This window comes from Chenopodium quinoa, unplaced genomic scaffold (assembly GCF_001683475.1).
Source record: "Chenopodium quinoa cultivar QQ74 unplaced genomic scaffold, ASM168347v1, whole genome shotgun sequence".
In the NCBI taxonomy this organism is placed as follows: Eukaryota; Viridiplantae; Streptophyta; class Magnoliopsida; order Caryophyllales; family Amaranthaceae; genus Chenopodium; species Chenopodium quinoa.
Window position 1 is genome coordinate 5,219,048 of NW_018745170.1, and position 24,632 is coordinate 5,243,679.

At 41.5% G+C, this 24,632-nt stretch overlaps 1 long non-coding RNA gene across 2 annotated transcripts; it reads right to left on the minus strand.

Moving 5' to 3' along the window:
• Nucleotides 1-896: 896 nt before the first annotated feature.
• On the minus strand, nt 897-17,675 carry LOC110710307. Of its 2 annotated transcripts, XR_002509145.1 has the most exons (8): nt 17,424-17,675; nt 17,151-17,276; nt 16,731-16,779; nt 15,609-15,725; nt 14,623-14,989; nt 14,199-14,407; nt 2,547-2,789; nt 897-1,383 (listed from the first exon to the last, which is right to left on the minus strand). It is a non-coding gene; the product is annotated as an uncharacterized LOC110710307 (long non-coding RNA). The 2 variants fall into 2 exon arrangements; XR_002509144.1 differs by lacking the exon at nt 15,609-15,725.
• Nucleotides 17,676-24,632: the final 6,957 nt, after the last annotated feature.

The window sequence follows — 24,632 nt, forward strand, 5'->3', positions numbered from 1 at the left end:
AATGTCATTCAATATAACTACTTCCTCCATCCCTTATCTACATACCTACTTTTCTTTTTGGGGATTTCAAAACTACATGTCTATTTTTATTTACAGAATGAACTTTTTGACAATACTAGTTGTTATTGTATGCGCCACGCGCGCACCCCCCTAATTTTACAAAAGATATTAGCGAAAAACGTTTTTAATGTATTGTTTATGAATTTTTTTAATAAGTTGATTAGCATATATACAATTATAATTTAAAAAATCAACTGATCGAGTAATGTTTGCTCAACCATCAACCCCAAATATTTTCCGATTTGTAGGAATTAAACTTTTCTTAAAAATGAAGCTCCAAGGAGTTAACTATGTAAAATATTATCATTTTAATTCGAATTCCCAATTAACTATAGCAACAGAATGTTTTTTTTTTTTATTTCAAAAGAATGAAATCACTCATATCTACGTACATGCAAATCACATCTGAAAATCATGGTCAGTACATTAGCTTGTACGCATTTGATTTACATTTTACATAGACATTGAGATTTGAGATTGGAAATATTTTACAAAGAGAAGTTGCATAGGCTGCCCATACATACAACATATTTCAATGTAAATGCCTAAAACAATTGGACATCAATACCAATTCATGTGATGGAAGATTGTAATGCAAAAAACAAATTGGGGCATCAATTAATAAAATAGAAAATCGACTTATTTGCATAGTTTTTGTGCTTGGCTATGCCTAATTGAAGTATCAATTGACTATTTTATCTACAAAAATCTCCACTAGTAGCCAAGAAACCTATTGCCTACCCCTCTGATAATACGGTCTGTGTCGTTATCAACTTATCATCAACCTTTGAAAAATTGAGATAAGCTATTCTCCACAATGGAAGAGACATGTAAGATGAAGTACCATTCTAGTGGAAAATAACTCTGTATTACATCCTCTTTCCTTAACAATGTAAGATAAAGTAGCCAAAGCAAATGCTATGTTAACAAAAGGGCATTTCTCCCCCAAAAAATCAAACATTTGTCGGCCTGATTGCTACACTAAGCTTTATTACATGGGAACTTTGAATCACCTTGTGGTATACAAAATTAAGACAAAATGGAAGGATACATTAATATTTCTAATCTCAGCTACCATTAGCACCTTTGATTTTAAATCAACAAAGGACTTCTTGAACTGAATATAGGAGCAAGAAAATTAAAGGCAAAACATTCATTACTGCAATGAAAACTTAGTAATCTGTATAAAATCATAATTCATGTAATCAGGGTTGTCACAAAGGCCAAGTTTTGAAAGAACAAAGCAACAGGACTCCCAGTCAGTTCTCCTCAGATATTTCAACAGCTTCATCCTTCACTGCACCTTTGCTTGTAATCCTTATCCTATAACAAAATAATAACATAATTGTTAGCTACCAAACAATTCACATCAAGTGAAACATTATGTCATTTCTTTACAGTCACTACCCTAGACATAAACTTTTCATACACGAAAGCCAAAGAATCAGACAATAATGCTAAGGTATAGACCCCACACACACACCAAACCGCTACCCTAGACATAAAATTTTCATACAAGAAATGCAGTTTTGACACTAAACAGACAACATATAAGAACTTCCTGGAATTACTGGATAAATTAGTTACACAAGTTTTGTCTTCCATCCAAAAGGCATTAATGCATGGCAACATTCCCAAATCCTAACTTTTTTTGCCACATAAGACCACACTATTCCTTCAGCGACTCGCCATTCACCCAAATTAGAATACATAAGTAAAAGACTCTGAATCTAAAACTATATGTTTATTTGACTGATTGATAGATTAATTTTCATACAAAAGAGAGAACTTTAAACCTCTCCTCTGTGATTGTCTCTAAAATGAATCAATATCAACAGCACAAACAAAGCTAAATGAAATTATAATTTCTATTACACTCCAGTTTGGCAATAATACTTTTTACCATTAACCCCAACAATAGAAATCCCAGAACTATCTTTATTTAAAGTACTCGCCTAGTAAACCGATTTCATGTAACAAAAGGGCCCAAAAATCACATAATGCTTTACTTAGACATTCATCAAAGGTAATCAAGTCGGAGAGACTAATCATGATCAAGCATCACCTATGTAACAATAACTATCCCACCAGTTTTGTAAACAAATCTCTAACAAAGATCTCCTAAAGGTAGAGGAATCCCTTTGAATCACCTTGTGCACTGTAACAACCTCCCTTGTGCTCGAAATACTATACTTTATAATAAGTCTTTGTAACAAGCCCACTCCTAAAGGTAGAGGAATCCCTTCATGCAACACCACTCGGGTGAGATTTTAATTGTTTTTTTTATTTCTCTAAAAGATGAGATGTATCGAATACACGACACAGGATACATATAGTCACTAGAAACTGCATTCCAAAAACAATATAATGCCAGAAAAATATATTTATCTACACATTTGGGGGGGGGGGGGAGAGGTTGAGCAGGCATGAGGCATGAGTCACAACTTGAAGCATGACATAAATAAATATTTGTCTCTAAAACTCACCAATTGGCTCTAGTTGCAGATTTTCTTGGCCATTCTCATTTGCTAATGCTGGAGAACCTCCTCAATAACCTTGAAACTCTATCAAAATTGCTGAGGTTGACTTCTTGGCTGAGTCCAACCGAATAAGCCCCAATATCATGGAGATTCTCATTTAGATGAGCAACCATGAGTGTTGAACGTATATTTGATAGGACAACAACGGACTATACCTTTGGTATTCACCTCTGCTATTGATACAAATCCCTGCAGACAAATGACATTGTTCAAATAGGTGCACAAAGCTAGAAATAACTGCATTTGATTTATGAAGAAGCAACCATGATAAATATATCGTATATACTACATGAAAACTCATGGTATGTTGAATAAATGTCTCCCGATTCTAGGACTCTTAGGTTGGGCTTAAGGTGCAAATATCTAACGTAAACAAATACTATCTTACTTTATATAGTGTGCTACATCGATTTTGGCTGAAGTGCTGCTGAGATTGTAGGGATCCAGATTTCAACATAAATGCTTTTATCAAAATAAATGTTTCTTTCCATAGCAATTGCAAGGGTAACTTGCAAGAGGTTAGTGAATTTGCCTCTTCTTTGCTAGTTAAAATGCTTAATACACGTATTTTGGCCATGGTATAAAACTCGCATGTTACATCGCGATGCGGCCGAGACGTAACGGATTTCGAGCCTGCCTATACGAGATTTCCCGTTATTGTTATTACATTCCTAAATGATAAAATAATAATTTTTATTAAGTTAATTGTTTTGTTGAAAGTATAGTTTATTTTGTTGTATTGTTGTGGATGAATTCAAGTTGTGTGGAATTATTTGGTGTTTGGTTGTATTGTATGTTGCGGGTAAATTCAAGTTATGTGGAATTATTTGGGGTACGTGATTTGTTGGTTTAACCCATTTGACGATAGGTCGTTTGGTAGGATATACTACCAAGCTTGTTGTATTCGAATCAAATATTTATATAAAAAAATTATATATTTATTAGTAATTGGCGTAATCTAATGCTAGTTACTAATAGATTTTTTTTTTTTTTAAAATAACCGTAACTGGCGTTAGGCTATGCTAGTTACAAATAATATCCTATTTGTAACCGGCGTAACGTAACGCTAGTTACGAATAGTATGCTTTCTGACTTGGAAAATAGACTATTTGTAACTGGCAATAGGTTAAGCCAGTTACAAATAGTACATTATTAGTAACTAACATTAGCCAGTTACGAATAATTTTCACTAGTTGTAACTGTTTCGGGGTTTTCTGATGTCCTGCGGGAGAGTTACAATTCCGAGACTGGAACCGGACGCCTGTACCTGCAAAATAACGGAGACTCCTGAGAGCTCCGCCTCCAACGGTCAAGTTAGTACCTGATTAAGGAGTAATTAATACAGAAATTAAAGTAATAAGGTCTCTCTAGGTGAGAGTATTTAATGTAGGTAATCTGCTTTGCTAGCGAGATCAGCCGGTTATTAGTGTGTTCCGTAATGTATTCGGTCCCTGATTAATGAGGATTAATCGAGTATTTATAGCCTTGGGAAGCGTGCAACTCTCTAGGTTTAAGGTAAACCTAGGGCCGATCGGGCTTCTAGACTGAAATGGGCCTTGATGGCCGGTTGTCCCATTTGGCATGGGTGGACACGTGGCATGTCTTAAGTGGTCCGTGGAGGACGCGTGGCGGAACCTGGTTGGTCCACTTGTCAAACGGTGCTTGGTGGATAAAAATCCCCTAATCATTTGCCCCTCACAGGTGGCACGCGACTGGTCACGTGTCGCCTGTGACAAGCGTCGCACGGTGACAGGCGACGGCCCGTTACAGGTGTCACCTTGCAGACGGCCGGGAGATTCTCCCGCCCAAATTTGAATTCGGAAGCGACCCTTCGCCTTCTCATTTTGCCTATAAAAGGAAGTGCTGACTTCGGTCATTTTCACATTTGAGAATTTTTGCGAGAACATTCGGACCCCTGAACTTGCTCTGACATTTTCGGACTTTTTCTGCCTACCGCCTGTTCTGTCAAGCCGACTGACCCGAACTTTCAGGACTTCAACAACTGTCATCCGTTCAGGTAACTCAATTCTCTTACTCTTAATTTTCTTTTTATTTTTTGAAATGGCACCATGGAAGCACACGACACGCCCTAAGTTAGTGATCAGCCGGTCACCGGGGACGGCTGAATCTAGGACTAGGAGTGCCGCCTGCCCTTTTCTGGACCCATCTTTGCCCTTTATACAAAGTCCGACTGAATCTGTGTCTATGCAGAACGTGATGGCCAGAACAAAAAAGACTGCTAGAATATCAAACTCAGACGGCTCCTCCCAAAGGGTACTCCTTAGCGAAACATCTGACCAGGCGCCAGATGTGGAACGAGGCGACTGTCAAGCTGACAGTTCTGAGAGAGGGACCAAGGTGTTCCCTTCTCATCTAACCGTGGACATGTCTAATTTACCTTCTGCTCCTTCTAAGGGAGAGGAGGCGGGCCCCTCTAGGAGAGGGGAGGAGTCGTCCTCTTCGGACTCGTCAGGGGACGAGTCCGATTCCAGCTCTTCTGAGCATAGTTCTTCTGACTCAGAAGAAAAACATAACCGCCTACAAGAGGCGAGAAGTTCCCATGCAGTGGAGAAGGGGGATAATTGGGCAGAGCCGTCCGCCTCTTACAGAGAGGAAAACACCCCCTACTACTGCAGGGTGCCCCGGGGCCGGATCGCAACCATGCGAGACAACGTGGCGAGCTTTATTGCTAACCACAAAATGGGCCCGGAGTATTTACTGTTTGTGCCGGATCCAGAAGATACTGTCGTCTGGCCGGCTGGTACCAGCTATGGTGACGGCTGTTTTGGCTGCTATGTGGCGGCCATCAAAGCTGGTCTGCGCTTCCCATTACATCCGGCTGTTCAGCGGATTTTAGATGGGTATGATCTGGGGTTATGGCAGTTAGCCCCCAACTCTTGGGTAAACGTACTCGGCTATGTGGCCGGGTGCGAACTGAACGGGGTGGAGCCAAGTTTTGAGGCTTTCGCCCACATGAACTATCTCAGCCGGACCCCTAAGTCGGGAGGTACCGGCTGGTATCAACTAACAAGCCACAGGGGTTACCTCATGACGAGAGGTAAGGCAAACAAATGGAAGGATTGGCGGAACACCTTCCTTATTATCGAGAGTTCAGACACGGAGCTGAACAAACGTTTTAACAAGTGGAACAGAGATCCGCCTCTTCTTTCAGGCGGCCGCAGCATGCCGCCTGTTCCCCCAAAGGCTAAAAGAGAGATCCTAGACAAAGGACTCTTCAAAGTAGAGACTAGGGTGAACTCTACTTCAGGGGTACGAGAGCAAGTACCCCTACACTGCGTCCCGAGCTTCAAGTGGCTCTATGATGAGTACTTCTTGGCCGCCTGTGGCCTCGGCAGTCGGTGCTCTAGAGGTAGCCGGCCTGACGAATACTCTGTTTTCTCACGCCTTGTTTACTTGGGATTTTTACTAACTTTGCTGTTTATTTCTTTCAGCCGACGCCATGAGTAAAATAACAGCATCTAAGACTGCGGCGGCCATGCTGCGGGTTTCACTAATGAAGCAGTCGTACGCCGACTCCCCCAGCAAGGAGGCACCCTTGGTAAGCTTTGAAAACTCTTCCCCTTTAAGTTGTATTATGCATATACTAACTCTTTTTGTTTTCAGTCTGGCACTCCAAGGGCTTCTTCCTCGCAACAGCCGGACCCCAAGGCCCGGAGAACGACTGTTGCAAGCTCTCCTGGGTCTTCCAGGAAAACGGTGGCGGCTGAGAAGCAGCCGGCCACTTCTTCAAAAACCCAGGCGGGGCCGCCTAGATGTATGGACACTTGCTTGTAGAAACTCACTCTTGCTTCCTTCTTGATTAGGTCTAACTTGTTTTTCCTTTTGCTTAATGCAGCCGGCCCCCAGGGACTTGACTTGGTTGAGATAGCCAAGTCAATGGTTAAAGTAGTTCCTCCCTCTGACAGGGAGGCGGTCAAGGGTGCCGGCACCCTTGACCTCGATGGAATTTCGGGGATCCTAGCTGAGGTATACCCTTTTGAAGTTCCAGGACGCCTGTTAACCCTTATGATTGGAAACTGACGCCTGTTTTTCTTTGTACTTAGGCCCTGCTCCGAGTCAACAGCCTTCGCAAGCCGATTGATCGGAAAGACAAAGAGGTAAAGGCCGCAAAGGCTATGGCCGCCTCCAGCTGTGATAAAGCAATGTTTCAAATTGCCCAAAATGAAGTACTGACCATTGATCTTCTTTATTATCAGGCGCAGGCGACCGCCGCTGTTCGGGCTCAGCTAGAGGCGGCCCAAAAGAAGGTTGACGAGCTGGAGGGGACCGTCACCAAACTTAAAGCCGAGCTGAAGCCCCTTCGTCAGAAAATGCACTCTTACGAAGCCATGGAGAAATCTTTGGCTAACGTAAAAGAACGCCTGGTGAACCAGGAGAAGAGTCTTACCCAAGAGCTCTCGGACAAGGCCGAGCAAGAGAAACAAGAGCTCGTCCGGGAGATGGTGGAAGACTCCGCCCAAATCCAACGCATGACCTGGGAACGACTGTTCCCCAGTGCCGACTTTGCCTCATGGGAAAGAACGTACCGCCAGTGTTCGGAAATATATAATCAACAGATCCTGGCGGCTGCTGAAGAAGAGGCGATGGACGTTGCGTTGGAGGAGGAAGAGCCGGTTGTGGCGCTTGTGCCACTTGGGGGAAAGGCATCAAAAGATGATGCAGCGAAGGCCGAGTCCAGCAAGAAGAGTGCTGACCAGGCGGCTGCTGCTGATACTGAACTGCCCCCTTCTTAAGCTTTAAGTATATTTTTTCTTTTCACGGCCTGCGTGCCGTTTGCTTTGTAATTACCCGGCCAGGGGGCCGGGGTTTTGAATATTCTGCTGGTCTTTTATGGCCGGCTCATTTTAATCAAACTTTTTGTTTTTGTTCAAATTTGTCTAAGTATTTGAAATTTGCTCACTAGACAGACTGTTGTGTATGGCCGAACGTTAAGACAGGTACAAATAGTAAGTATGCCGCCTATGCCCCTGGACGACTGGTTGTCTGTTTCCAGGATAGATGATCAGTCGGCCATTTAATCAATCGGTATTCGAACTCTTTATTCAATTTGACCAAGTAAATAGAATTACCAAGTAGCCAAGGAATTTAAGTAGGAAAACAAGCGGCGGGTACCGGTTGTTTCCCTTCATTGCCAATGTTGGCCTCTAATTTGTTATTTGTTAACCTAGCAAGAGTATTGGTTGAGAGCCTTTGTTTATTAAAAACAAGTGGACGACTCGTACCTTTTAGGCTCAGTACTAAGTTTGAGTGACTATTAAGTTAACATAGGAGTTACTTAGTCTTCGTCACAATCTTGATTGAGTAGTAAAGGTATCAGGCGGCGTAGGCCGGCTAGACCCCTTGATTTACCAATGTTTGTTGGCTATTTACTCAATAGGTTATCCAGTAGGAATAGGGGTTCGAGTGCCCTTGTTTGTATAAAACAGGCGGACGACTCAAACTTTTTAGGTTCCATACCAAATTTGAAGGAGTGACTATGAGTTAACTTTGGAGTTACTCAGTCGCCGTCACTTTTGTTTGAGAAGTAGAGGTACCAGGCGGCGTAGACCGGCTAGACCCCTTGATTCGCCAATGTTTGTTGGCTATTAACTCAATAGGTACCCCCTGCATTTATCCCAAGTAATACAGGCGGTCATCTGACTCAGATGTCAACTGCTACCACTGGTTTGGTTAGTGATAGAGTTATCCTTGTCTCAAAAACGGCTACGTGGTTGCCCTTTGGGACAGTCGTATAGGTGCCGTGTAATTAGTTTATAGAACAATGTTCCACCCAAAAGGGAGCTGCTCTCTGCGACGAATTTCATCCGAATGGATGCCGCCGGACGCCTGCTATAATGTTGGGACAGGTCGGATTAGTTTTTAAAAGTTAGATCAGTTGACTAGGCGCCTGGTCTGATCATTCGGCCGGTGGCCTTGGTAAGTTCTTGGTGAACGTAGGTGCTAAGTCAAAGAAGGGTAGCCGCCTGTTAGGCACAGGGTCGGCCAGGCCCTAATCTTTTTAGCTAAGTATTGTGAGTAAAATACTCAATGGAGAGTAGCCGACTGTAAAGGTACAGACGGCATGCCCCTCTGATGATAGAGTGAAAAAACTCAATGGAGAGTAGCCGACTGTAAAGGAACAGACGGCATGCCCCTCTGAAGATAGAGTGAAAAAACTCAATGGAGAGTAGCCGACTGTAAAGGTACAGACGGCATGCCCCTCTGAAGATAGAGTGAAAAAACTCAATGGAGAGTAGCCGACTGTAAAGGTACAGACGGCATGCCCCTCTGAAGATAGAGTGAAAAAACTCAATGGAGAGTAGCCGACTGTAAAGGTACAGACGGCATGCCCCTCTGAAGATAGAGTGAAAAAACTCAATGGAGAGTAGCCGACTGTAAAGGTACAGACGGCATGCCCCTCGTAATACAAAATTGAATAGTAAGTGCCAACTTTATTAAGTAGCTCTTTACTTTACATCATTCAAAAGAAATATTTCTTAAGGTTATCTACATTCCAAGTTCGAGGCAACGGTTGTCCGTCTGGTGTTTCCAGACGGTAGGTACCGTCCCTGACTTCCGCATAGATTCGGTAGGGTCCTTCCCAGTTGGGAGTTAGTTTGCCAGACTCGTTAGCCCTACCAACTGCTTCCATTTTTCTAAGTACAAAGTCCCCTACTTTGAGTGGACGCCTGTGCACTTTTTTGTTGTATGATCTAGTCATTCTCAGGCGGTAGATTTCATGGCGCAAAACAGCATTGCCCCTCTTTTCAGGAAGTGAGTCTAATGCCAGGCGCATAGCTTCCCAGTTTGCCTCTTCGTCATATAGCATTACTCGAAGAGTCGGCTCGTAGTGTTCTATTGGAAGAACAGCTTCTGCACCATAAGTTAGGAGGAATGGAGTTTCTCCAGTCGCCCCTTTTTCAGTCGTCCTAATGGCCCAAAGAACATGTGGTAGTTCATCTGCCCATAGGCCGCCTGCTCGTTCAACTTTTTTCTTGAGACCGTCTGAGATGATTTTATTAAAGGCTTCTACCTGGCCGTTTGCTTGTGGACGGCCGACAGATGCAAAGTAATGTCCAATTCCTTGGTCTCCCAACCAGCTTTTGAGAACAGGCGTCTCAAATTGGGGACCATTATCAAAAACCATAGACATGGGAACCCCGAACCGAGTGATGACGTTTTTCCAAATGAATGAAATTACATCTTTCGTCTTGATTCCCTTTACAGCCTCCGCCTCTACCCATTTAGTGAAGTAGTCAACGGCAACAAGTATATACCTTCTGCCGCCTGTAGCAGGCGTATATGGACCCAGAATGTCCATGCCCCACTTAGCAAACGGTAGTGGGCTGTGAATGGTAGTGAGGTCAGTAGCCGGACGGTGAATTAATTTGCCAAACCTTTGGCACTTGTCACATTTTTTCACCATCTCCATTGCATCTGCTTCCAAAGTAGGCCAAAAGTAGCCCTGCCGCCTTGCCCTTTGAGCAAGCATCCTACCACCTATATGGGAAGCACAGAAACCAGAGTGAAGATCATCTAGTATCTCTCGTCCCTTTTCAGGAGTAACACACTTTAAGAAGGGTTGAAGGTGCCCCCTCTTGTGCAGTTCCCCCTGTATCATTTCAAAACAGGAGGCTCGTTTTTTCAGTGATGCCGCCTGTTGAGAATCATCCGGCAGTGTACCGTTTGTCAGATATGCCCTGATTGAATCCATCCAGGTTGAGCTTCTGTCTAGAATTCCAATAGGATTTTCCTCGATGCTTCTCTTCTCCATTACTTCCCAAAACACAGTTCGAGGAGTATCGGAGGAGGCGGATGATGCTAATTTCGAGAGTGCATCTGCCTGGTTGTTTTCTGATCTCGGTACTTGGATCAGATGGAAATTCTCAAGGGAGCCGACTGCTTGTCGGACCGCCTGTAAATATTTGATCATGGCCGGATGTGTTGCTTCGTATTCGCCATTGTACTGACTATCAGTTGTGAATCAGAACAGGCGTCTATTTTCCTTGCCTTTCTGGCGGACTCTGTCTGGGACGCCTTTCTTTTTCTGTCGCCTGTTTCTTGAACAGGCGCACTTTCCTTGACATTGTCAAGGTCTGTTTTTTCTCCACTTGACCCAGTGGCCTTAGCAGTGGGTTTGACATCCGAGAGATAGCACTCTCGGGCCATCCTCTGATCTCCCCTTAGGGAGCCGACTGTTCCATTGTCCCTTTCAAACTTAAGCAGCATAAGTGACGGGATTATAACAGCCTTGGCACTATTCAGGGTTGGGCGACCCAGAATCATGTTGTAGGCAGAGAGTTCCTCTACAACTAGGAATCGGACTACCATGTGTCGTCCTTCCCCTTTTTCGCCCAGGCGGACGGGTAGATCAACTCGTCCCAGTGGGTGGACGACTCCTCCTCCAAACCCTATTAAAGGGTGGGAGGCCGGATGTATGCAGTCCGTCTGATATTTCAGTTTTGACAGACATTTGCTGCTGATGAGATCTGAAGAGCTCCCAGTATCTATGAGGATTCGACCAACTCTCTGGTTGGCCACTTTACATTCAATAACGAGAGGGTCGTCATGCGGCCCCCTTATTCCTCCTAGATCCTCTTCAGTGATGACAATCTCAGGAAATGTATATTTGGACGGTCGTTCTTGGTGAACGGAATTTACATCTAACCGCCTTATATTATCTTTGTTGCCCCTAATAGTGGGGCCGCCTCCTGAGAAGCCGCCTGCAATGGTGTAGACGACTGCATCATCTGTATCGGAACTGTCGGCCTGTTGATTCTTTTTGGCCGACTGCTTTTTTGAGGAAGTATTCCCCGTAGATTTCTTGACATAAGTGTCAAGATCACCTTGATCAGCCAAGCGGTCTAGGTACCGCATGAGACTAATGCAGTCGTTGGTGTGATGACCAATGTCATCATGATAAGCACAGATTTTGTCTTGGTTCCGGTTGCTCGCAGAACCCTTCATGGGGAGCGGTTTCTCAATTGAGAGCCGTCCCTTTATTTCTTTTAGGATAAACTGGTTATCCTTGTTAAACACATACTTTGGGGAGTATGGTTTGAATTCCTTTTTCTTCTTGGCCGGCTGTTTAGAGGAATCAGCCGCCCAGACCCCTTTTCTTTTTTCATCTTTGTTGGACGACTGTTTCTGTCGTCCTTCTCTATTGTCGAACCTCTTCCCGTCCGACTGTTTCATTGTACACAGATCAGTCGCCTGTATATAGGCTTCTGCTTCAATCAAGGCCTCTTGAAGAGTCGCCACCCTTTTTCGAACTAAATCAAATTTGAAGGTAGACCCGTCTTTGAGACCTCTAAAAAAGTCAGTATAAGCTACCTCATCCGGTAACCCTTGAATCTGAATTCTCATCAGGTTGAACCGCCTGATGTAGGAACGAAGCCCCTCCTTTTCACCCTGCTGAATTGTTCCCAAATCAAGGGTCGTTTTCTTCGCAGGGATGTTCATTGCAAAGTTGGAGGCAAATAAGTAAGCAAGCGTCCTGAAACTGTTTACACAACCAGTCGGCAGGTTGCCGAACCATTGCTGTGCAATTCCCTTGAGAGTTGCTGGGAAACACTTGCACCAAGTGGGATCATCCAACCCTTGAAGGTACATCAGGTTGGTGAATGCCATCAGATGGTCTTCCGGGTTAGTAGTGCCATCATAGGCGCCTACTAAAACATTTTTTACTTTGGCCGGCTGAGCGGCTTCAGTAACTTCCTTGGAGAAGGCCGACGGCTGTTCACCAAGTCTAAGCAGCCGTAGCTGCCAGTCCATAGGTTGGACGTTTTTTGCTGCAGGTCCACCAAATGGAGGTGGCTGCATAAAATATTGTTGTTGCGGCACAAATGGCAAATTTGGTACCGCCTGCGCACTATGAAAGCCAGACTGACGGGAGGTGCCGCCTGACTGACTCTCATGGTACGACTGAGTTGGCCTCATCGAGGCATTTCGCAAACTGTCCTGAAAATTTGAAGTAGAAGCCGACTCTGATAATCGGTCACTCCTCTTCTGCTCTAGCAGGTGCCGAGCATCTGTGAACGTTTGCTTTGACCCGTCCGCCTGAATATGACGAACCGGTTTCCTATTTCCCGTAGGATAATGGAGTTTTGTGAAATCAAGAGCAGACGGCTCCCGCTTCTTAGATTTAGGATGGGGAGTCGCCTCTCGCCCTTGAACTGGCTTCCTCTTCAGTGAAGTGGAAGGTTTTTTGGCCGCCTGCTCTTTGACTGAAGCAGGCGGTTTTTTGTTGATCAACTCTTGGATCTCTCCCTTGAATCCCCTCATGAAGGTCATGAGTTCGTTCCTTGTGATCGGAGCAGACCCATCAGTCGGCTGTTGCCGAGCAAGCGGTGCACCTGCTGGCTCGCTTCCTGTTTGAAGATACTCCCGTTCCCTTATTTCAGTATGACGGGTACGGCGGGCCCTTAGGGTCCCGTCTGGAGCTGTATGAGTTTCAACTTCAAATTCACTTTCGGTATCATGGTCCGACTGAACTTGAGGGTCGTCTAGGGGACGCCTCTCTTCTGGTGTCGGTACAGACTTGGATGCCATCTCTGAAGTACTCTCCCCACAGACGGCGCCAAATGTTTCGGGGTTTTCTGATGTCCTGCGGGAGAGTTACAATTCCGAGACTGGAACCGGACGCCTGTACCTGCAAAATAACGGAGACTCCTGAGAGCTCCGCCTCCAACGGTCAAGTTAGTACCTGATTAAGGAGTAATTAATACAGAAATTAAAGTAATAAGGTCTCTCTAGGTGAGAGTATTTAATGTAGGTAATCTGCTTTGCTAGCGAGATCAGCCGGTTATTAGTGTGTTCCGTAATGTATTCGGTCCCTGATTAATGAGGATTAATCGAGTATTTATAGCCTTGGGAAGCGTGCAACTCTCTAGGTTTAAGGTAAACCTAGGGCCGATCGGGCTTCTAGACTGAAATGGGCCTTGATGGCCGGTTGTCCCATTTGGCATGGGTGGACACGTGGCATGTCTTAAGTGGTCCGTGGAGGACGCGTGGCGGAACCTGGTTGGTCCACTTGTCAAACGGTGCTTGGTGGATAAAAATCCCCTAATCAGTAACGGTGGCAATAGCAACCAACAATGCCAGTTACTAAAAGTCAATTTCGCTAGTTACAAATAGCATTTTTTCTACTAGTAATCACGATATAATCAGTCCCCAAAATACATAATAAGAGATTCCTTTTTTTTTTGAAACCAATAAGACATTCCTTAAACCAAGGCCACATAAGTAAATAAGAATAGGATATATCAGTAGCAAATTTAATTAATAGACATTAAAAATAATCATAGTTTCACAATCAGAACAAACATTAAGTGGTCACAAGTCCAAGATTGGTTAGAACTGATATTTGGGCAGAATATTCATGCGAAAAATTACATATACGATCAGTTAATGTTTAAAAGTAGTGGCTCACATTTTCTCGTCTTAAATAAGTATTTTAAAGTCGAGAAATGATTTCGGTGTTTAAACTCTCATCAGTATGATTTTATCCTTTGATATGATAACATTTTAATTAACAATAATCCAAAAACTAAATACAAAATACAAGAGGAAATTGGAAACAATCAAGAAGAAGAGAACCTTGAGTGGTGGACATGACGGCATCGGCATTGGTAGCCTATATTGAATTCCCTTCATTACTCGAAATGAGACTGACCCAAACGAACCAACCCCAAAACAGAAGAAGAGAACCTTGAGTGGTGGACATGACGGCATCGGCATTGGTAGCCTATATTGAATTCCCTTCATTACTCGAAATGAGACTGACCCAAACGAACCAACCCCAAAACCTAAAAGACATGGTGAAGGGAATTGAACATATTCCTGACCAATTGATGAATAAAAGCATGAAACTACTCCAAACTTCTGACTTCTACTTAAAAAAATCAGAACATACCTTTAATAAATTTAGGATTTTCAACACAGAAAAAAGGATGAAATGGCTCTGGGTTTGAGCAAAAGTAATCCCAGTGTGTAAAGTTATACACGAGCTAAGAAAACATACCTTCTGGATTTGTACGTTTTTCTCAATCAGAAGTGCCTTTAAAGTTGATGAAGATGAAGGTTCTCGACTTTTGATCTCAGCTTCCAATCTAGAAACTTCCTATAGTAAATGCTTAACCAACTGCTGGTCCATAACAATTGAACTTGACTCGGCTTTAGAGCTGCTAGGCGCCAAGACTTTCTCTTCCTGGACTGGAAAAGTTGATGTTCCAGCAGCAGAAGGCTTCTCACTTGAAGAAGGAACCTGCAACCAGGGAACTGATACCTCAACACTAAGGGGCAAGTCTGCATTGTCAAATTGAGTTTGCAGCTTCAAAAGTTCATCGTCCACATCAGACAATTACTCATCAGTATCATATAGTAGATTTCTGCACAAAAATCAAGTGAAGCAAAATCACACCAATGTCTTATTTGATGTAAATAATACTTTCAATTTAAGCCATGTTGAATACATCAAAGAACCTATATATTAATAAATCCAACCATTCTATAATATAGGATATTTAACCAATTGTTTACAATTCACAATATAAGTCATTTACAGACAAAAATGTTTTAAAAAGCAATAAATCCTATCTTACACCCCATCTATTCTTAAGGGCATTTTATACAGGTACTCATCTGAGGGTACAATACGTCAAAGAACCTGTGTTACTCGGACTCTTTCATTTTATCTCAAGTATCCACGTCGGACTCTCGATAGTCGGACATGGGTATGAGCGTATGACACTTTGACACTTCAGTTTAGTTCAAAATCATTGAATTTTTTTCACGAAATAGCAGTCATGCAAAGATAATCCTAAACCTCAATATCTTTGCATGAATTTTAGAGTGTAACAAGCACAGTGTATGCTTGTTTATAAAATAAGAGGGAGGGGGGAGCATGGCAGAAGAGTTGGTACTCTAACTTGACGACAAGAAATTTGCTAACATTGTGAAATTGACTCTAAACTGTGAAAAGGGTGAAAAGTAGTGGAATCATCTCACCCCAATACGCTGCTTTGAATAGAGCACAGCTCAAAGCCACAATCGACGAAATCAGAGAGAGAAAGAGAAAGAAAGAGGAAAGAGAAAAATCTCCCTCAGTAACATTAAATTATCATCCTGATAAGAAACAAAAAAATAACTCAATAAATTCATAGTCATACAACAACCTAAATAATGTGCAAAAAATTGTATCAAAAGCTAATTTAGGAAAAAATAAAACCACATGGGCTCTGAAATAACGTGTAAGTCATAACAACAACAAACTAACATCTCAAAGACATTTTGATAAAAGAATGATCCTTGATGTCCTGGTCTTACTGAAACCGTCTAAACAGTCAATAGCACATGACAAGCAACAAGTCAACAACAGAAGGAAAGCTCGACAATTAATACTCAGTATATAAGAAGCAATGCCATTATGAGACACTGTAAACAAAGTAGCACAAGCTGTATGTTGCTGAATTAATTCATAATACAAAGTAATAACTTAACACTACTCCTCACCACATTTGACATTTGTGATTCGACCAAGTCAGCTTAGAGGATTATTTTCTATACTTTTATGACAATAAAAATCATAATCTAATCACCTTGCTAAAACAATTCTTATGATTGCTACAATATTTTTAAATCAAAACACGATAGAGAGTGCAATTCTTGAAAAAAAAAAGTCATTATAAATGCAATTTACATTCTACCAGCAAAGTTGGAGCTGAATATTTCATAAAAAAAAAAAAAAAATAGTAATACTCTGTATTTAGCTAATGTTGTAACTATCCCATTTACCATACAAAATAAACACTAAATGAAACCCAGGTTCATCAATTCCTAAAAATCTCAATAATCCAATAGCAAAACAAATTAAAGCTAAAGCAACCTCATGGTAATTTTTACATACAAAAACCCATTAAAATAACAATATTACACATTTCAGTTGTTAAATTGATAATCAACCATAAGCTATATTTGCAAAAACCCAGTTGATTTTATCCTCCTTCCATATTCTAAACAGCTAATTTACCATCAAAAATGGAAAATATGGGAAAAATACAGTCTGCTCATATAAAATTACATCTACAATATGAAAAAAGTGAAAAAGAAAAATTAGAATAGAGAGATGACCTTGGAAGAGGTACTTGCTGATCTCACAGTGGTTCTTCTCAGTGATAATCTGTTCAACAATGCCCCAAATTTTTTAATTAATTCAATAAAACGAAAAAAAATAATAACAATCAGAAAATCAAAACAAAAACAGCGAATGTGAAATAGAAATAGGGGAATGCCATGGTGATGGGAATGAGAAGAAGGATGATCTAGGAATCGATGTAAAAGTTGAAACTTTGTAAGAGTTTTCAAGAGAATGCCGCAATACTAACTTCAAGCAATAAGCCTAAATCGCAGACAACTAATACCCTAACTTGACAACAACTAATTTGCTAACATTGTGAAAAAAATAAAATAGTGTTCTAAAGAATCTTCAATGGAGAAATCAAAGTATGCACAGAATTGGAAGAGACAGACATAGAAGAAGAAAGATCTTACCTCAGAAGTTGCTTCAACTGATGGACAGCTCAGAAGCCGCATCAATGGAGAATTCAGAGTATGTGCTTCATGCCTTCAATGGAGCGAGAGAAATTACCCCCAAATTCCACAAACCCAATGCCTTATCTGATAAATTCGAGTACATTAGGGTTTACAGGATAATCTATTACTTGTATGAATTTAAGAGAGGGGAAATTGAATATAATGACACATTAATTAACGATAAACCCTAGCTTTTGAAATGCGAAATTCGATAATTGAAAAACAAATTACCTCGGAAGCTGCTTCAATGGAGGGAAAAGCTCAGAAGTTCCTACAATGGAGTGAAGTGAGAGAATTACCACCGCCAGAAATTCTGATTTTCATCATGCAATTGAGAATTGGAGATATGGAGGGGAGGAAATTAAGGGAGAAAGAGGAGAGAGGATGCTAGAATTGAGAGGATGTGAGCAATTTCTGGTAAAAAGCAGAAATAAAATGAAAAACAAAGGAAAAGGAAGACGAGAGAGAGTTAGGAAGCAAATTAGCTTGGACTGAGGGTCTGAGGGTCTTAGATTTTGTTTTTTTTATGAGTTGTCATCATTTTTTTTTTTTTTTTTTTTCACTTTTGACAATCATTTTTCAATATTTTTTCTCTCTATCTCTTCAATAATTTTTTTTCTGCCTATCCCTCGCTAACCCCACATGTATATTTGTATTTTTCAATCATGGATTTTAAAAAATGTCTAAAATTCTTAATTCCCATGAAAAATGGAAAATAGGCATGTAGATAAGGGACGGAGGGAGTAATAAATATTGTTATTATCTTTAGGAAAAATTGTCCAGAATAATCTGCATGTTGCCTCATCCGCTAAAAATAATCCCAACTTTCGTTTATTTTTTAATAATCCAAACTTTAATGGGAATCTGCTTCAAATGGTTTCAACCGGTCATCTAACTTGTTATAACAAGTTACTTAAACATATGTCGGCACGTAATTGGTAAAAACAATTTTAAAAAATTAAAATAAAAAAATAATTAATTACTTAAAAACCCACCACCCCTTCCCCACCGACCTAACCACCCTCTCCATCGCCCACCCCCGCCTAGCCAAAGCCCATGTCAGACCACGTCTCATAAGGTGTTTTGAGGTTAATTCCAGAGTACAGTCCACGGTTGATCAGATAGTATGTCGTACTAACTAATTTTTCCGAGAACCTTCTAGTCAGTACAACATTAGAGAGAATGCACCGAGCTCTCTCCAAAAGTTTTTGCTTTATTCGTTCTATCACAGAATTTTGTTGTGGTGTATCTCTAATGGTATGACGCTTAGCAATCCCCTCATTCATGCAAAACTCATCGACTTTAGACTAACAAAATTCCAGACCATTATCAGTTTGTAGCCATTTTATCTTCCTCCCAATTAATGATACAAAATACATGTGACCTCCCAATGACTCTAACACGTGAAGGACCTCAACGTACAATTGGAGTGGATACATAATACATGTGACCTCCCAATGAACGTCTTTAGGGAACTTGCTATGATGTAATTTCCCAAAGACACAATACTCACAAATTTTAAGGTCTATGACCTTGTGGCCACCTAGAAGATCTGCCTTGGAGAGATTTTGCATTCTTCTTTCACTCATATGCCCAAGCCTCATGTGCCATAGCGTGGTCGATCATATCATCCTTCCGGACCTTAAACAAAGCATTGGCAACTGAACTTGATAGAGTGGAGCCCTGTAGAAAGTACAAAGTACCACGATTGAAACCCTAAAGCACCACATTCGAACCCTTAGCTTGTAAACTTTCAAAACTCCACCTTTACCCTTGAAATTGAACCCTTTGTTGTCTAATAGACTAAGTGAAATCAAATTCTAAGTCATTAATGGAACATGTCCAACATTGTTCAATGTGTAGAATGTACCATTGATAGAGCCAATCTCAATTGCCTTGTAGACTGCACCTACTATTAGGCATTGAAATATTACCTCCATCTATTTGCTCATAGGTAGTAACCACTCCCTACGTGGACACATATGATAAAATTCCCCAGAATCGAGAACCTACACATCATTATGATGTGTATGTTCACCTGCAACTAAAGCAATGTCATCCTCAGAATTCGAGTTCTCTTCTGCTAAAGCAGCAAAGCCAGATTTATCCTACTGTTTCTTCTTAGGATATTCTTTCTTCCAATGCCCCTTCTCCTTACAGCAATTACAAGACCCCCTGTGGAATTTCCGGGCTTCTTAGCCTTCCTCTTCCCTGAATTTCCATGCCCCTTACCACCACTGACCACTAATCTAAAGGCTTGATTGTATGTACTACAAGATGTCTTAATGCGCAATTCACTAGTATGAAGAGATGATCTAACTTCTTTTGACATAATATCTTTACCAACTATGAAAAATTACACAAAATTTTCATATGATAAACGCAAGAAACTAGCAAAATTTAAGCAACATCCTCATCCTCAACCTTAACATCAATGTTATGCAATTCTAGAAAAATTGTATTTAATTTATCTAGGTGATCTCTAAGAGGTGTACCTTAATTCATCGCAGATTGAACAGATGTTGCTTCAATAGCAACTTGTTGGTTAGAGACTTTGTCAAGTAGAAACTCTCCAATTTCAACCACAGAGCCGATGTGATATCCTCATCCACGACCTAGGCAATGATATTGTCTACAAGACACACCATGATCATTGAATGCGTGCCTTTGATCTCCTCTCGAATGGTCATCTTAGCGGTATTCGGAACCGGTGACTTCTTTGTCAATGATGCCCATATAGGGATTTAGGTACTCTTAATGGAATTTCATGAATCTCATTCATATGCACCTAAATCAATATCACATGCATAACACATAAGAATCACATAATTATACCTTTGAAGCGTGATTTCCACGTTGTGATTGACTGTCAATTAGGGAGAGAATAGAGCCCCAAGCATTGCTCCTCAACTTAGTCCACAAGATTCGAATGAGCCGTCCACCAATGCTATATTGGTCGGATGAAGGAGGAATTCACCACGATCACCACCTTTTTGGACAACCAGCCACCACCACGAACCACCACCACCATCGTGCACAACCACCAGTGCAAGGAGGAGAGAAAGACGTGAGAGAGAGAGCTTGAGAGGGCTAGGTTTCGTGTTTGCTAACTCATATTTGATTAACAATAAACTGTGTTATGTAAAACCCCAGGCACCTAGTCTATTTATAATCATATTATAATTAGACTAGGTTAGAAAGCCCGAAACCCTCCAATGCTACCCATGTGGCCGGCCACCTAGAAGGAGAAGGCCCATCATGGGCCTCTTCTTCTTATGCTCAATATAGCCCCTTTGTGTGACCTTATATGATCTGTTCAATTAGGCTTTAGCCTATTTTACTAGCCCTAATATCGTTAGTACCTCTAGCTATGATAAAACGACGACCCAAATGAACGAACTTAATTATCTCCATAATTTGATTCATATATATATATATAGTAATTGCACTTGACGATAGAGTTTCTAGGGAGGCGGGAGATCTGCCTGCTGTGGTGGGGTGAGAGTCATCCCTAGTTTTGACGGACGAAGGCGTCTGCCCAGCAACAGTCTTTCTAGACTTAGAGGGCATCCGTTCATCAGCTGTCGGATGCTTGTGCTGCTTCTGGGTAGAGGGAGGAGGCACAGGCTGTTTGATTGGCCCCTCCTGCAAAATTAAAGTCAAGACATGTTAGTGCCAGGAGGTATAAGTCGTTTGTATACTAAACCAAAGCAATTGAAGGGTTGAGGTTTTACATGGTCCAACTGATCTCTCTTGAATTCCTTCGCCTTCCGCTTGTTAATCATGCGGTAGGCGGCCGCAGAGCTGGAGGGTTTCTTGTTCTTCGCCACTTGCTCCATTGCCTCGTCTGCACAGAATAGTCGGATGTTAGCAAACCAGAAAACACACACACACGACACTTAGACAAATTTGTCAAGTTAAAATTGCACATCCGGCCAACTACCTCTACTAAGCTCAATACTAAGGCCACAGGCAGCCAAAAAAGTGTCTTCTGGCAGCCACTCAAATCTTGGGATGTAACTGTTGGGGATTATCCTTTTTGTCCCCCTCGGTTTTTGGTGCTAACTTTGAAAAGGCCGAGTGTGAGTATCTGGTCCCAAGCCTCATCAGGGACAGGCCGCAGAGGTGCCTTCTGTCCTAAAAGATAAGGGTTTTAATTCCAAGAGTTGTACTTATGAGTCCTCTTGGCATGCGGCGAAGAAATTATGACGAACTTGTTTCGCCAATCCTTCCACTTAGACTCCTTGCAGACAGTCATCTTGTACCCCTTGTAAGTAGTCAAGGTGTACTAGTCGCCTACCTTTGGAGCCTTGCTGAGGCAGTGCATTTTGGCAAAGGCCTCGAAGCCAGGCTCTACCTCGAGCATTTCATATGCGGCAACATACCCCAGTATATTCAGCCTAGCATTGGGGGCAAGTTGCCAGATACCCAGGCGGTATCTGTCCAGAATCTTCTCCACGGCCGGATGGAGAGGGAATCTAAGGTCCGCTTGTATGGACGCTTCGTAACAATCGAAGCATTTTTCCCCGTAGTTGGACCCATGCGGCCAGACGACTATGTCACCCAGATCCGGCACATGCATCTCATAGCCGCCTCCCATTACATGGGGGGCCTTGAATTTGTCCATCTTTTAGAGCATGTATTTATGTGTGTGTGCAGAATTGTGGTGATAGTAAGCGCAAACTCTCCCTTATTCGAGGTGGAGGTCTCTCCTTCTCCTCTCTCTTTAGAGTCGGCCTCTTCAGTCGATATAAACGGCTCTGACACAACCTTAGAACCGTCTGACTCCTCATCCGGCCGAACTGAACCATGCTCAGGGCCGGATGCACTCTCTTCGCTTCCTGAGCGAAGGGACCCTTATACAGAGCGAGATGCACTACCTCCGGACCCTTCTTCTGACCCATCTAAAATAGAGTCACTCGACGTGCTTGGAGGGCCGGGTGGGTAATCAGAAACTGCATTCCTTGGTATTGCAATGGTGCCGTCTCCGTCGTCACTATCTATGGGGCCCTTAGCCATCCTTTTATTTTGAGCCATAGTGTCCTGCACAGACACAGAGACATCCGGATTCTGGGATGTTCATAGAGGAGAGTCCAAGTAGGGGCAGACGACACTCCTAGTCCTAGATTCAGCCGCACCAGGTGACCAACTGACAGTTAACTTAGGCCGTGCCGTGTGTGTTTGTGAAACCATTTTTGAAAAGAAAAAAGAAAAGCAAACACATGTGGTAAATAAAGCAAGGAAGAGGAGAGAAACAGGCGGTTACCTTGGAAAAGAAAAGGAACAATTGAAACAGCTGAAGTTTGTGAGACGATTGTGATACAGGCGTACTGGACACAAGCGGAAACAATAATTTTCTCTAAAAAATCGCAAAATCTCTCTCTAAGATTTTTAATAAAAGTGCGAAAATGGGGAGGGGTAAAAAACTATTTATATAGGGGTAAATTCAGGGGCATCCCTGTAATTTCCCCAGGAAGGTGAAACGGTTAAATTAACCGTCACCTATGCATGCCTGACAAGTGTCACATGGGCCACGTGGCCTACCACGTCACACCTATGAGGGGAAAATGTTTAGTGTAAAAATACCCTAAACACGTGGACCAATCAGGTCGTGACAGGTGTCACCCTAGGTAACACCCAAAATGGGCCAATCAGGATAAGGCACGTGTTACATCCATCAATAGGGAAATGGCGGCCTTCATGGGCTCAAATCCCGAGGTGCCGTAAAAACGGCGCAACCTAATTACCTAGGTTAAATGACTTAAGGTAAGGGCACACACTCTCATACCTTATAAATAGGGACATTTATTACCTTAGGAGGGACACTTTTTACATCTTACAATTATTACATTATTCTCTTACAACATAGAAATCACCTGATCTCGGGATCCGACAAGATCTACTTTACTTTCCGCATTTTACTCAACTTCGACAGTTACTAACATGATCGTCGGAGGCGGAACTCCGAAAAACCGGAGCTTCCGTTTGTTGCAGGTACAACACCCGAAGATGTAGTCTTAGAGTTGTAACCCTCCCGCAGGACACATCAAAAGACCCCGAAACACTCCCTACCTTCAGATTTTAGAACAAGTCTGAGCATTCTTTCCTAGTTGGAAAACTTGTCTCCTGTCAACCTACCCTTCTCAAAGAAAGGTCGAAGATTGTAAATAAAACTGTTGTCATTGTTACAGCTACCCATCTACGACTGAATAAGGAAAAGTTCAATAGTTATGTTTAATAAACATTAAAGCACCATAAATAAATTAAATAGGTTTCTTTAAAGACTTTATTCAATGTTAAATTGTCCCAATTGAATTAAGTGATTCCAAGATCCTTTATTTGAGTAATAATTGACCGGAATTCGGCCCTGCCATCAACCATTACATTTTCAAGGTAAGTAAACTCTTTACTAATTGCAACTCTTGGTTGAATAATTAACCATCTCATGTTCAATTATTACCCTTTGCTTCAAGATTCTAAACTCTTTAGGCAATCTTGTTGAGTACAACCAATGAAAATTGTAAAACTTGATTTACCCTAAGTAACCTAAGATAAAAAATGACGCCCAACTTTGGCATGACCCATCATTAATGATCAAAAGGTTGTTGGGTTTTTAATTGGGAAAGTAATCTCAATAATACCGGGACCTAGATTTATCATGTTGTGATTAATTTAGTGAACTCTAGCGCATCATCATCAACATAAATAAACCTAGCATGCATAATCTACTAATGCATAAAATAAAGCATGACATAGTATGGCCCCTTAGTCTTAAGAAACTAGACTTGAAATGCTCCTACTTGAACCATCATGGATATCCATCCATCTTACTCCTTTGGGCCTTCACTTTATGGGCTTCTCTGGCCTAAACTATTTAAATAACTATCTATTTACTGCTTAAATAAAAGGTTACAAAAATACTTAACAGTACGCAGATCGTATTTAGATTACAAAAATGCATCACGATGCCCGGATCGCATTTAGAATCTATGGGTCAAACTAGTCTAAATATAGCATAATAATTTCATATATTATAAAATTGTCACATAATAAAATCACTCAATATGCATGCCCAAACTAAAATATCGAATATTCTTAATTAAAGCAACGCAATTCCAAAAATATCTCATATTTTAAATTCGTAACTAGATAACGTCGTATATTATTCATTTTCATCTATAAAATATCATATATTTTAAATTTGGTATGAGATAGAATCAAATCAGATTTAATCTGGAAAGATAAATCTTATTTAATTTGGTATGTGATTTAATGTTTTTAATTTAATTAAAACAACTTTTGTAAAAATTCAATTAAATCAGTCCAAGAATTAAAATTGAATCCCAATTCAATTTTAAATTAGGATTCATCATAAAATTAATTCTAATTTAATTCTGACTCTTAAAATTAAATTGTTGATCATACACAAAACATTTTTAT